Source organism: Tiliqua scincoides, chromosome 4 (assembly GCF_035046505.1).
Source record: "Tiliqua scincoides isolate rTilSci1 chromosome 4, rTilSci1.hap2, whole genome shotgun sequence".
Taxonomy (NCBI): Eukaryota; Metazoa; Chordata; class Lepidosauria; order Squamata; family Scincidae; genus Tiliqua; species Tiliqua scincoides.
The window spans coordinates 191,866,380-191,877,146 of record NC_089824.1 but is presented as its reverse complement, the minus strand read 5'-3'; positions in this window follow the sequence as shown (position 1 = coordinate 191,877,146).

The window sequence follows — 10,767 nt, the reverse complement described above, 5'->3', positions numbered from 1 at the left end:
AGTTTCTGTACAGAGGAAGGATTCTGTTTCTGGCTCCAGTCCAGATAAAATTCCACAGTGTCACCTTATATTTTGGGACTGTTTAACCTTCTCTGCAAAATAATAATAATAAAGGCAAAAATGCTTATTTCCATCTTCACTCTGCCCACACCCCGTGCTGAGCATTGTGGGATTGTCACATGTCCCAAAGTTTGTATTTATTTGTTATTTATGTTGCTCCATCCAGTGCTCCTGGAAGGCATGGAAGGTTTCTGAGGAGATGGCATCTCCAAGTATGTGGCCATATTTGTAGCCTTTTAGAATAGCTAACCTTAGCTATTGAGAGAGGCGGGACAGAGCTTAGCAAGTGGGTAGCTAGTGCGTGTATGTTGATTAGCTGTTAGGCCCGATGATGGAGAGCTCGCTGTCTGTCTCTTCTGTCAAGACTGTTGGACTGAAGTGCTATTTATTGGTAGAAAATGGAGCTGCAGCAGGTTTGCTGGGCAGAGAAATATTTGGGGGGTGTTGGGGTGGGGAGGGAGCAAGAGACTGAGCTAGCCTAGGTTTGAAGGACGAATTGCTCTATTCTGGGCTTAAGCTTTTTGATAAGTTGCCTTCGTCATCGTAAAACCAGGAAGAGTGGGGCTTTTAACAGAACCCTGAACTGTTGCCAGCTCAGCAGAGAGTTGTATCTGACATATGGCAAGGCAGCAGTTGGTGCTGTTCCTCTAGTGCCTTCCTGTTTCAAAAAGTTATACCTATTTCAGTGATTTAACTTGCTAAAGGGTGCTTCTGTGTGGGCACAACTGTTCTTGTTTTCTAAAAAGGCAGCTGTGTGTGTGTGCGTGCAAGTGTTTGGGGTGGTGGGACTTTTGGACCCAGCAATTTGGTGTCTGTAACCTTCTTTGGAGGTTGGTAGGCTCGTTGGAACAGCATTATCCACCTGGGGGCTGGTTTTTATCAGGAATAGACAATGCATAGGCCTAGCAGAGCAAGACCTCTACTGACTTGCTTATCTATTGTGGCACCTGGTCTCAGGCACCCTAAATGACATGGGAATTTCTTGGGCATGACAAAAAATAGGAATGTGTCCTCTCTAATTACATCTTCTGTCCCTGTTGAATACGGCATTAGTCTTTGAGTTGGACTTAGCCAACTTGTGAATGGTTGTATAAAGATGGAAAGACAGAAGGTGCCTGCAGCATGGATTTTTTTCTCCATGAGACCTCCCCCCCAAACAGTGAAGCTGAATCAATCAGAGTAATTCTCCCACAGCTAAGCCCTGCAGGCATTATCTAAGAAGAGACAACTAAGGCTCAGTTCAAACCTAATGGGAAACCATGGCTTCCTGTTATGAGAATAAGCCTTGGATAGATACAGGCTTCTCTTCTCTCCCCCCTTCTCTGTTTGCAAGAGGAAGAGAGTAAAAGCTTCCATTTTCACTTTAAGAAAAAAAAATCCACAGTTCCACAATCACATGGGAAACTATGGTTTGTTAGCTAAATAAGGTTGGAACAAGCCGAGATATCTAACCATAATTTGATGTCCTGATTTGTGCCAAAGAGAGTGCATGAACCCATAGCTACCTATCTCATATCAAGGAACTATGGTTTTCTCTTGCATCTGAACTGGGCCTAACTGCTTCGGTTTTCAATATAGTGTATTGCAGGGACTTAGCAGGTGCAATGAGTTTAAATTACTGTTGAGTGCTATGTTCTTTCAGTTGGTAGGGTGATTTACTGTTCCTTTAAATCTTTACCCTGAGTGTGCCTTACTTCCTGTTTCAGGATCTAGTTCATTTCCACTAGGGCTGCCTTCCTTGAGCATTGCATGCACAGTACTGTGTCCTTTCTGATGCGTTGTCCTCAGGGATGCAAGTGCCTTCTTAGAAATGCTATTAGTTGTGGGTCATGGAATTAGGAAAAACCTACTTCTCACTACCTGCATGTGACTCACCCAGCAGTTCTTTTGGATGTCCACTCATGCACAACTCCTTTTCCTGAAGAGGAAGAATGTGCCTTAGCCAGGGCTTGCCCCATTGCTGACTTGGCGAGCCCATTTCTTTACTCATGCTAAGTGTCTGAAAGTGTTCCTCCCCCCCCCCCCCGAGCTTTCATAGCACATGCTTCTTAGAAGTTGATACAATTAGAATTGTCACTAAGCTGACCAAAGCTGGTCACTGCAAAAGCATGTTAGTCTCATCAGGGCTCATTTTAACCCTTTCCCAAATGGATTGTTCCCCAATATCCTGTCAGAAGACGCACTTCATTTCTTGGTATCAGTGACAGAACTGATAGAATCTTTTCATTGACTGGGTAGGAGAAAAATGACCCTCCCTGCCTCCCTGCTGTGATATTGGTGCACGTAGCATGATACTCTAGGAGTAAGCCCATGCAAAGACAGTCCTGAAGTCCTAGATAATTGTCACATATGCCGAAGCTCACTCATTTGGAATGGAGTTGCAGGCTAGAGCTTGTTCAAGACATGTTCTCCATGCCTTGTGGCGTTCATTCAGTTCTGTTCTGTCTACGAAAGTTACCATGTTCAGCATGCATCAGTTTGGACCAAACTCACCAGCCACAAACTGTAGCTAGCCAAGGCCTACTAAATCTGTCTTTACTACCTGGCTACGACTGCGAAATTTGGTGCTGCCCATCATCTGGAGAGCAACTGTGTTGAGTTGGAGTTGCAATTGCTGGATGAGTCACAGGTTCTGTAGGCCTGCTCCAGAGTTTCCTCTTGATCCAGCAAGTGGCTGTTCTTTTCCCCTGGCTTGCATAGGCAAGATGGCTGCTATCTTCTTGAAAAGCTTTAATAGTTTTTTTTGGGGGGGGGGGGGTGAGGGTGGTGCATCAAAAACTGCTCTTGATTTCAGTATTCAACTACACTGTCTGATCACCTGCATTAGAAGGCTACCTGATAATTGAGTTCTCTCTCCCCAACCTTGCATCTTCATAGAAGTATGCCTGTGATTAACATATAGATTTCAGAAAGGGGGTTATTGTATTTGCTTTCTTACTATCTGTGTCAAAATTCTTCAGTCAACAGTGGGTGGGAAGATATTTGTCACCAACTGTGTTTGAAGTGTCCAGGTGAAATGATTAATACCGTCGATAACAGACAAAATAGCTAACCGTTAGGGTTTCTCTGTTCTGGAAGAAATATCCAGAAATATTCTCTTTTAGCAAAGAGGTGTAGGAACAGTATGCATTGGGCAGCCTGTGAGATGATGTGTATGCTGTGCAGATGGGTCTTGCATGATGGGAAAAACCAAATGGAAAGAGTATGCAATATTCTGGAGACCCTCTTCTGTGGGAAGTGGTGATCATCAGGCCATGGACCAAAATGTCCAAGGTTGGCAAGTGGGAGGAGACTTGGCTGTTTCATTGTAATGGGGGGGGGGGGAGATGATTTTTTGCTGGGGATCCAGAAAAGCCCATGAAAAGGAGTGCTCAGGGATCAGGTTCATGTCATGAGAAGAACCCTGCATTTCAGTAGTGCAAGGAAGTGGCCCAGAAGTGGCTGCAGGAAGCTCAGCTGCTATCAACACAACATCCTGACCAGGGGAGGAAGGACGAGAGCAGGCTTTCTACCTGATTTACTAACATATACGGGGTCACGTGGAACAGGACATAGTAGCAATAGCTTTGTAATCTGCTGGAGCAAAAGAATAAGCCTAGGCTTTGTATGTTGTCTCTCTTTACCTGTAGGGCCTCTTGCTACTTCCATTGAAAAGCAGAGCACATTCAGACCACAATTGATGCCTGTCTTTAAAAAAAAACAAATTTTAGAATTCAAAGCACTGTAGAAGGAACCCCTACCAAGAGAGGTGGAGTGTGTTCAAGGTGGGTGCCTGATTTTAAGGAATGGTATAAGCTAAGAAAGTTGCATTTGAAGGAGGAGTCAGTAGTGGTCCTTTTTGGGCTGGCTAAAAGGTTGCAGAGATATTGTGGGGGGTTGTTTGTGGGGATTGCACCTTTTTAGTAAGTGTTCAACCAGGAACCTCGGGGTTGTCGGAGGTAAATGCATTGCAAAACTGCAACAAATCCCAGTGTCTGAACACTGAGGGAAATGCACTTCTCTGTACCTTTTTTATAACAAGCCTTGTTCATGATTTGTGCTTTAGTTTTAATAAATATTTCTATTTCCCATTCCTGTCTCCTCCAGAATTTTTCTTGTGTTTTTCAAATGCTGAGTAACCCCCCTGAGGCTTGCTGGAGTTTGGAACCTTAATATGAGTGCCTGTGGTGAAGAAAAGAAAGGAGGGCTGGAGGGTGAACAGGCCCAACATCTCGTGGTTAGCAATGAATCTTCTCTACCCCCACCATACTCTTCCTACTGGTCAAACTGAGGTACTGGGAAAACAACAGCTTTCACTGCCACCACTCAAGGCTATTTAGTTCAGATAGAAAAAAGCTGCATTAGGAAAGCCTCTCAGAGTAACAGAGACCCTAAATCTGAGGGGGTCCACTTTGGGGAAAAAACCAGTACAGCAATACCTTGCAGTTCCGTCCTGTTAGAGACCAGCACCGCAGTCTCCTTTATATCAGCCAGTGCTTGGGAACTTTATTTTCATAAGCTACATGCTGATTCATCTTGTAAAGATTCCTTGCAAAAGTTAGATTACTTACCTCAATGGTCTCCCATTTCAACAGACAAAGTGATTTCATTAATTAATCAACTTAAAAAAGGCAAAGCCCCTGGTATTGACAGTATCCCTCCTGAGCTGATTAAAATCCCTCTGACAGCATCCCTCCTGAGCTCCACTTTTAGCCTCCCTTTTTACCAGTATTGATTCCACAGGGCGTATACCCGAGGACTGGAGGCAGGCAATTATAGTTCCATTCTACAAAAAAGGCAGGAAGGAGGACCCAGCTAGTTATCGGCCAGTAAGCCTGCTGAGTACTATGAGCAAATTATACGCAGGTCATCTTCTAGACTAGCTAAAATGCTGGGCCGAACAAGAAAATATAATTGTAGAGGAGCAAGGAAAAGTAGCTCAATAATTGGCCAAACTTTGATCATACAACATCTGATAGAAAAATATTCTGGTTCCCTGTATGCAGCATTTATCGATTTAAAGTCTGCCTTTGGTTCTATTTCTAGGGTAAAATTGTGGGAGAAACTAGAGGGTCTATCAATCGCAGATTACTATTCTTGATCTATGCCATATATACCAATACATCTCTTAAGGTGAGATGATCCAGGAATGGGCACCTTTCAAATTGCATTCCAACCTGCAAGGGGGTAAAACAGGGCTGCGTTCTTGCGCCCCTTTTGTTCAACATCTATATAAATAGTCTGGTGGACTATATGAGCAATCCCGACTTCCATCCTCCATCATTAGCTAATCGTAAGATAACTGTCTTATTATATGTTGATGACACCGTCATCCTATCAGGAACCCCAGTGGGACTCAGAAGAGCCTTAAACAAATTCAGCCATTTCTGCGATGAAAATCAGCTGGCACTTAATTATCAGAAAACCAAAGTTCTATCCTTTGGCAAGAGACCTAAGAGCAGGATTTGGAATATTAATAACCAGTGGATAGAGCAGGCAACTACTTACAAATACCTGGGGGTAATGCTGCACTCTACTGGAATCAGAACTGTTCATCATGAGCTGAGGCAGGTCAGAAGTCTGCAAGAGCAATAATTAAGTTTCTACACATTAAAGGTGGCCATTATATACCAGCAGCAATCAAACTATACCAAGCAAAAACTTTGTCCCAACTTTTATATGGGACAATTGTGTGCCCTCCATCCTCTGGCTTTGCCCCCCTAGAGCGTGTTCAATCCAAATTTCTCAGACCATTATTTCAAGTGTCTAACTATGTTTCCAATGCAAGCTTGCATTTGGATTCAGGCCTGCTAAAGCTTGAGGCCAGGGTTTCTTTAGCTTCTATTTGCCTCTGGCTCAACTTAAACTTTAATGCCCAGGGTTTAACATCTTTAATTCTATGTGACAACTTCCATCAACCTGGCTCAAGACAGTTTACACAAAGCTGAGACACCTAGGATTCTCTCCAGAGGTTGTATTGCCTATGGATCTGAATCAAGCAAGAGCAACCATAAAGCAGAGGTTGTTGGACATGAAGCGGCAAAAGGATATTAACAGAACTCCAAATTTCTTAGCCGCGGAGGACATCAGATATATACCTGCACCAGCCACCTATCTCTCACTTCTTGAGCTTCCAGGGCATAGGAGAGCATTCTTTTTAGCTAGATGGAGAGCTCTCCCCTCAGCATATGTTGAGGGTTGCTACAGAAAGATCCCTATCCCTGAAAGAATTTGCCCCTGTGGCTCAGGCAAGGTGGAAACAATTGAACATGTTTTGTTCCACTGCTCATTTTATCACGGGAAATGTGCTATGTTTATTACTCCCCTGACCAGGAAATTTTCAGGCTTGCCCGATGAGGAGAAAGCCAAGGAACTCCTTAAGGGAGCTAACCGGCACTTCACAAGAGGGAATGCTAGTTTCTTGGCAGCCACCTGCAAAACCCGCAAGGGTATCATTAGTTATGAGAAAAAATTCTGATAGTTATCGTCTGTTTTCCTGTTTTTAGTATGATGAGCATTTAACTGTTAATTTTAAATTTTGTTGTACAGGCAATGTTGTTACATTTTGTTTATGCTGGTCTGCAACTGTATTAATAAATTGACTGACTGACTAACCAGCACATGGCTGAAAGTCAAAAATGGATGTCAAAGCATAGCATTATTTCGCTTTCAAATTTATTTTGGCCAGCAAAAAAACATAAAAAAATAACACATGCAAATGTGTGCAAAAACTAAATGGACAGAAATAAAAGAAAAAAAATACGTTGATGGATATTGTGGAAGGTTGGATGAGAAGACAAAAGAAGAAAGCACACGGACAAAATTTGAAATGTGGTTATAATTGAAAATGGCTGAAAGAGCAAAGCGATAAAAGTCAAGGTGTTGATGTGGAATGTGACAGTTCAGGAAATGGTTCAGCAAATCCCCCTCCCCCAAAGAATAAAAGCAGAAGAGAGAAATTGGACCAGAAATGTAAAACAGTTAAGCAAAAAACCCATAAGTTTATTAAGGATAAGTTGTTGCCCACTAATAGAACACATGCCTGTGGAAGGTCTTGGGTTCAATCCTTGGTACCTCCAAGCGGGGCTAGGAAGGACCTCTTTGAACTCCAGGAGAGACACTGTCTATCAGTGTAGAGAGACCCATTGTCTGACTCTGTATGTGTGACATCAGAAGCTGCTTTGTACAAATCAGATTTTTGCTACCTGTTTATCTCACTCTGAATAGGGAAGAAAGAAGGAACGTGTCTGCCTATTGCCAAGGCAACCCTCTCTTCTTGGTGAAACCACCATCTGAGCAAGACAAGGAGCATCAGCCTCAGCAACAGTATTACACCCACCTGGAAAAAAAGGGTTGCTTCTTTTAGGTGCATGAGTGGCCCCCTGCTTCTAGTGTTTACACTGGATGAAGAGAGTTGGAGCCCTTTCCTTCTGCCTGAAAGTGGATACTAAAGGATAACGCTCTTGTGAAATTTCTCCTTTTCAGCCTGAGAAGACAGGGACTTTGGGATCTTTGTGCACGATTTGGCTAGCAGGGATGGGAAAATCCAGCCCGGTGCAACTCTAGAGTCTCTGACCCCTGTGACTTGACCCCTCTGCCCCCTGAGTCATAACAGGGGGGCACTTGCCGAGTCACCCCTTCGTGACTCGATAGGACTTGAGTCAAGTTGCCCCCCATTTAAAAAGCCTGCCATGGCTCTGCAGAGGAAAATGGGGCTGCTGCTGGCTTGTGAGTTCTCTAACCACTCACCTGCTGCCCCTGCTCATCAGTAAACAGGGCAGGAGGGGTGGGAGGAACTGTGAGAGAGAGGCAACAGAAGCAGCAAGAGGAAGGAGGGCCATGCTCAATGGCTGCAAGGTTTAGCAGGATGATCTAATCTTTGGCAGTTCTACTCAGGTAGACTCACTGCAACTGGTCATTCAATGAGGGTTCCTCCCAGATAATGGAGCTCAGAGCAGCCATGCTATGTGGTGAAAAGCATAATTGCTATGAATGATTCCCTGCCTCTGCTTCCCCCCCTCTGGGCTTCTGCAGCAAATTCTAAGGCAAGAATCCTCCTCCTACCCTCCCTCAGCCAAAGAAAATACCAGACTGCCCATCCTTTGTTCAATGATCATTAATGGAAAAGAGCCCTGTCCCGCCTCCCGCACTCCCCTATGCAAAAGCAAGCATTAATCTTTCCCTGCCTCCCACCTAAAACTTCCCTGCTGCTTGCCCAATTTGAATGATGGCCCTACAAGGTATTCCCACCGCAAAAACAGTAAGAAAGCACACCCAGACACAGGCAGATTCGAGTTTGCATGCGTGGGGATGAGTGCTGAGTCAGGGGGCACCTGATGAGTGTTTTTCCAAGTCTTCCACATGCACGACACATGAGTCAGCTGAAAGCGGGCATTTTTGTGACTCAAGACTCAGGATTCCCAATCCTGTTGGCTAGCACAGGCGAAAGCAGAAGAGGCAGATAGGGTAATCCAATATTGTCCCACAGCCCTTTGGGGAGCTTGGCTTTTAATGCAAAAAATCCTTGGGAGATTTACTGTCACCAGGAAAGGAATTTTCACTTCAAAATATCTTCTGGGGGAATTAGTGTCCTTTTCCTCTTTTCTCCCAGTTCAGCTGCTTTTTCTCAGTTTCCACCCTTTCCTCCTCCCTGTCTAACTACAGCTTTTTGTGGTGAGCTTGAACTCCATCTCCATGGGAGGACTCCATGGGAGGAGAGATCTCTGCTCTGAGCAGACAAAATTGAATGAGCAATGTATAAAAATAACTAATGTGCTTTAAAATGACTTTTAAAAACGGTAATAGTAAAAGCAGACATAAATAAGCATTTGCAGTTGAATGGGTCCCCATTCCTCATAGCGACAGGTTTTTTTTTTATATAAAAGCACAAACTGCATTTTGATTAAGATATTTTCCAGGGAAAAAAATGCATTTTCCAGTTAGAAAAAATACTGTGGCTGCATCTATGGACACTATATCACCTACCTAGTACCCTGTTAAAGTGTTTAAAATTAATAAAAATGAGAACTTGAAATAAAAACACATAACACTGCTTTCTGCCTTTCAAATCGTAACATCTATGAAAAAATAAAATCATTTTCAAACACCCTAATCATAGCACATAAAAGGGGATCCTCTGGATCAGGTGCTGTTCTGGGAGCCATATAGGAAGCCCTTGGTGGCCAGATTGAGCTGCTTGCCAGCCAGTTGCTTATCAACATTGTTCGCGTATGGGAGGATGGAATATATATTTAGGATGAAATTTAAAATTGTTCTCCTTGGCCCAGTATATACAAGGATGGTGGCCTCTGTCAGCAGGCTTTCCTCTTTAATTCTGTCTCTACTTAGAGACAGGTCCAATTAGCCTGTAATCTGGCAGCGACCTCAGAAGCCTGGAATCGCTCTGCGGGTATATGGTCTTTTCTTGCCTTACTGCAGCACAGTGCATGGTGCTTGGCAAGCCTGGCGTACAGCTGACATGGAGATGAGCTGGCATCTTTAGTGGAGAGCCACTGCGATGGGAGCGATAAAAGTTCTGTTTCAGCTCTCTTTGGTGGCAGAATACGACAAGCCAGCGGATCCAAAGTTAGATTTCAGAGGCAATGGGCAGCCCACTCCTAACAGGCCGAGTGGCCTGTGTTGTATCCAGCACAGGTTAGGGCATGGCTGGTGGGCTACCTGAGAGCCAGCAAAGCTGGCACCAGCTCCCATACGCTGCATCCAGCCCCAAACAAGGTGACTTTGCTGGCCCAGGCAGGCTGGTGCAGGGAATAGGAGACGCAGCGGGAGGGGCATTTTTGGGTTAGGGGCAGACTGGAAGGTGGATTGGGCCCAGGAGAAATGGGATCAGTCACAGCAGCACAGGTTGAATCCTAACTCCCCACCCCTGACCTGAGCAGCCTTACATGGGCTGCTTGGATTTACTGGGCTCGACATGGAGTAAGGGGGAAAACTCCCCTTAGCCTGTCAATAATCTGTTGGCAACCTTCAGTCTCGAAAGACTATGGTATCGCGCTCTGAATGGTGGTTCTGGAACAGCGTCTAGTGTGGCTGAAAAGGCCGATTCGGGAGTGACAATCCCTTCCACACCGGGAGCAAGTGCAGTCTGTCCCTGGTCTGTCTCCCTGGCTATGGGCCTTCCTTCTTTGCCTCTTAGCCTCAGACTGTTGGCCAAGTGTCTCTTCAAACTGGGAAAGGCCATGCTGCACAGCCTGCCTCCAAGCGGGCCGCTCAGAGACCAGGGTTTCCCACCTGTTGAGGTCCACACCTAAGGCCTTCAGATCCCTCTTGCAGATGTCCTTGTATCGCAGCTGTGGTCTACCTGTAGGGCGCTTTCCTTGCACGAGTTCTCCATAGAGGAGATCCTAGCATGTATGCACTGCTGAAACAGAAACGCTTGCGTTGGCTCAGTCATGTTGTGAGAATGGATAATGGCCGGATCCCAAAGGATCTCCTCTATGGAGAACTTGTGCAAGGAAAGCGCCCTACAGGTAGCCTGTCAAAAGCAAATACATAATAGCCTGTTAAAAGTACAGATCTGTAACATTTCCCCAAATGCAGTCACATACTATGGGAGCATCAAATCTAATAAAAATAAAATATTGAAAGGAATGGAGAACCACTTGAAACTGGCTTGCAACCCACATAGTAGGTCCTGACCCACAGTTGGAGAAACACTGATTTAAATACATCTTCAAGGCTTCAAGAAGTCCATGATTCTGCATTATT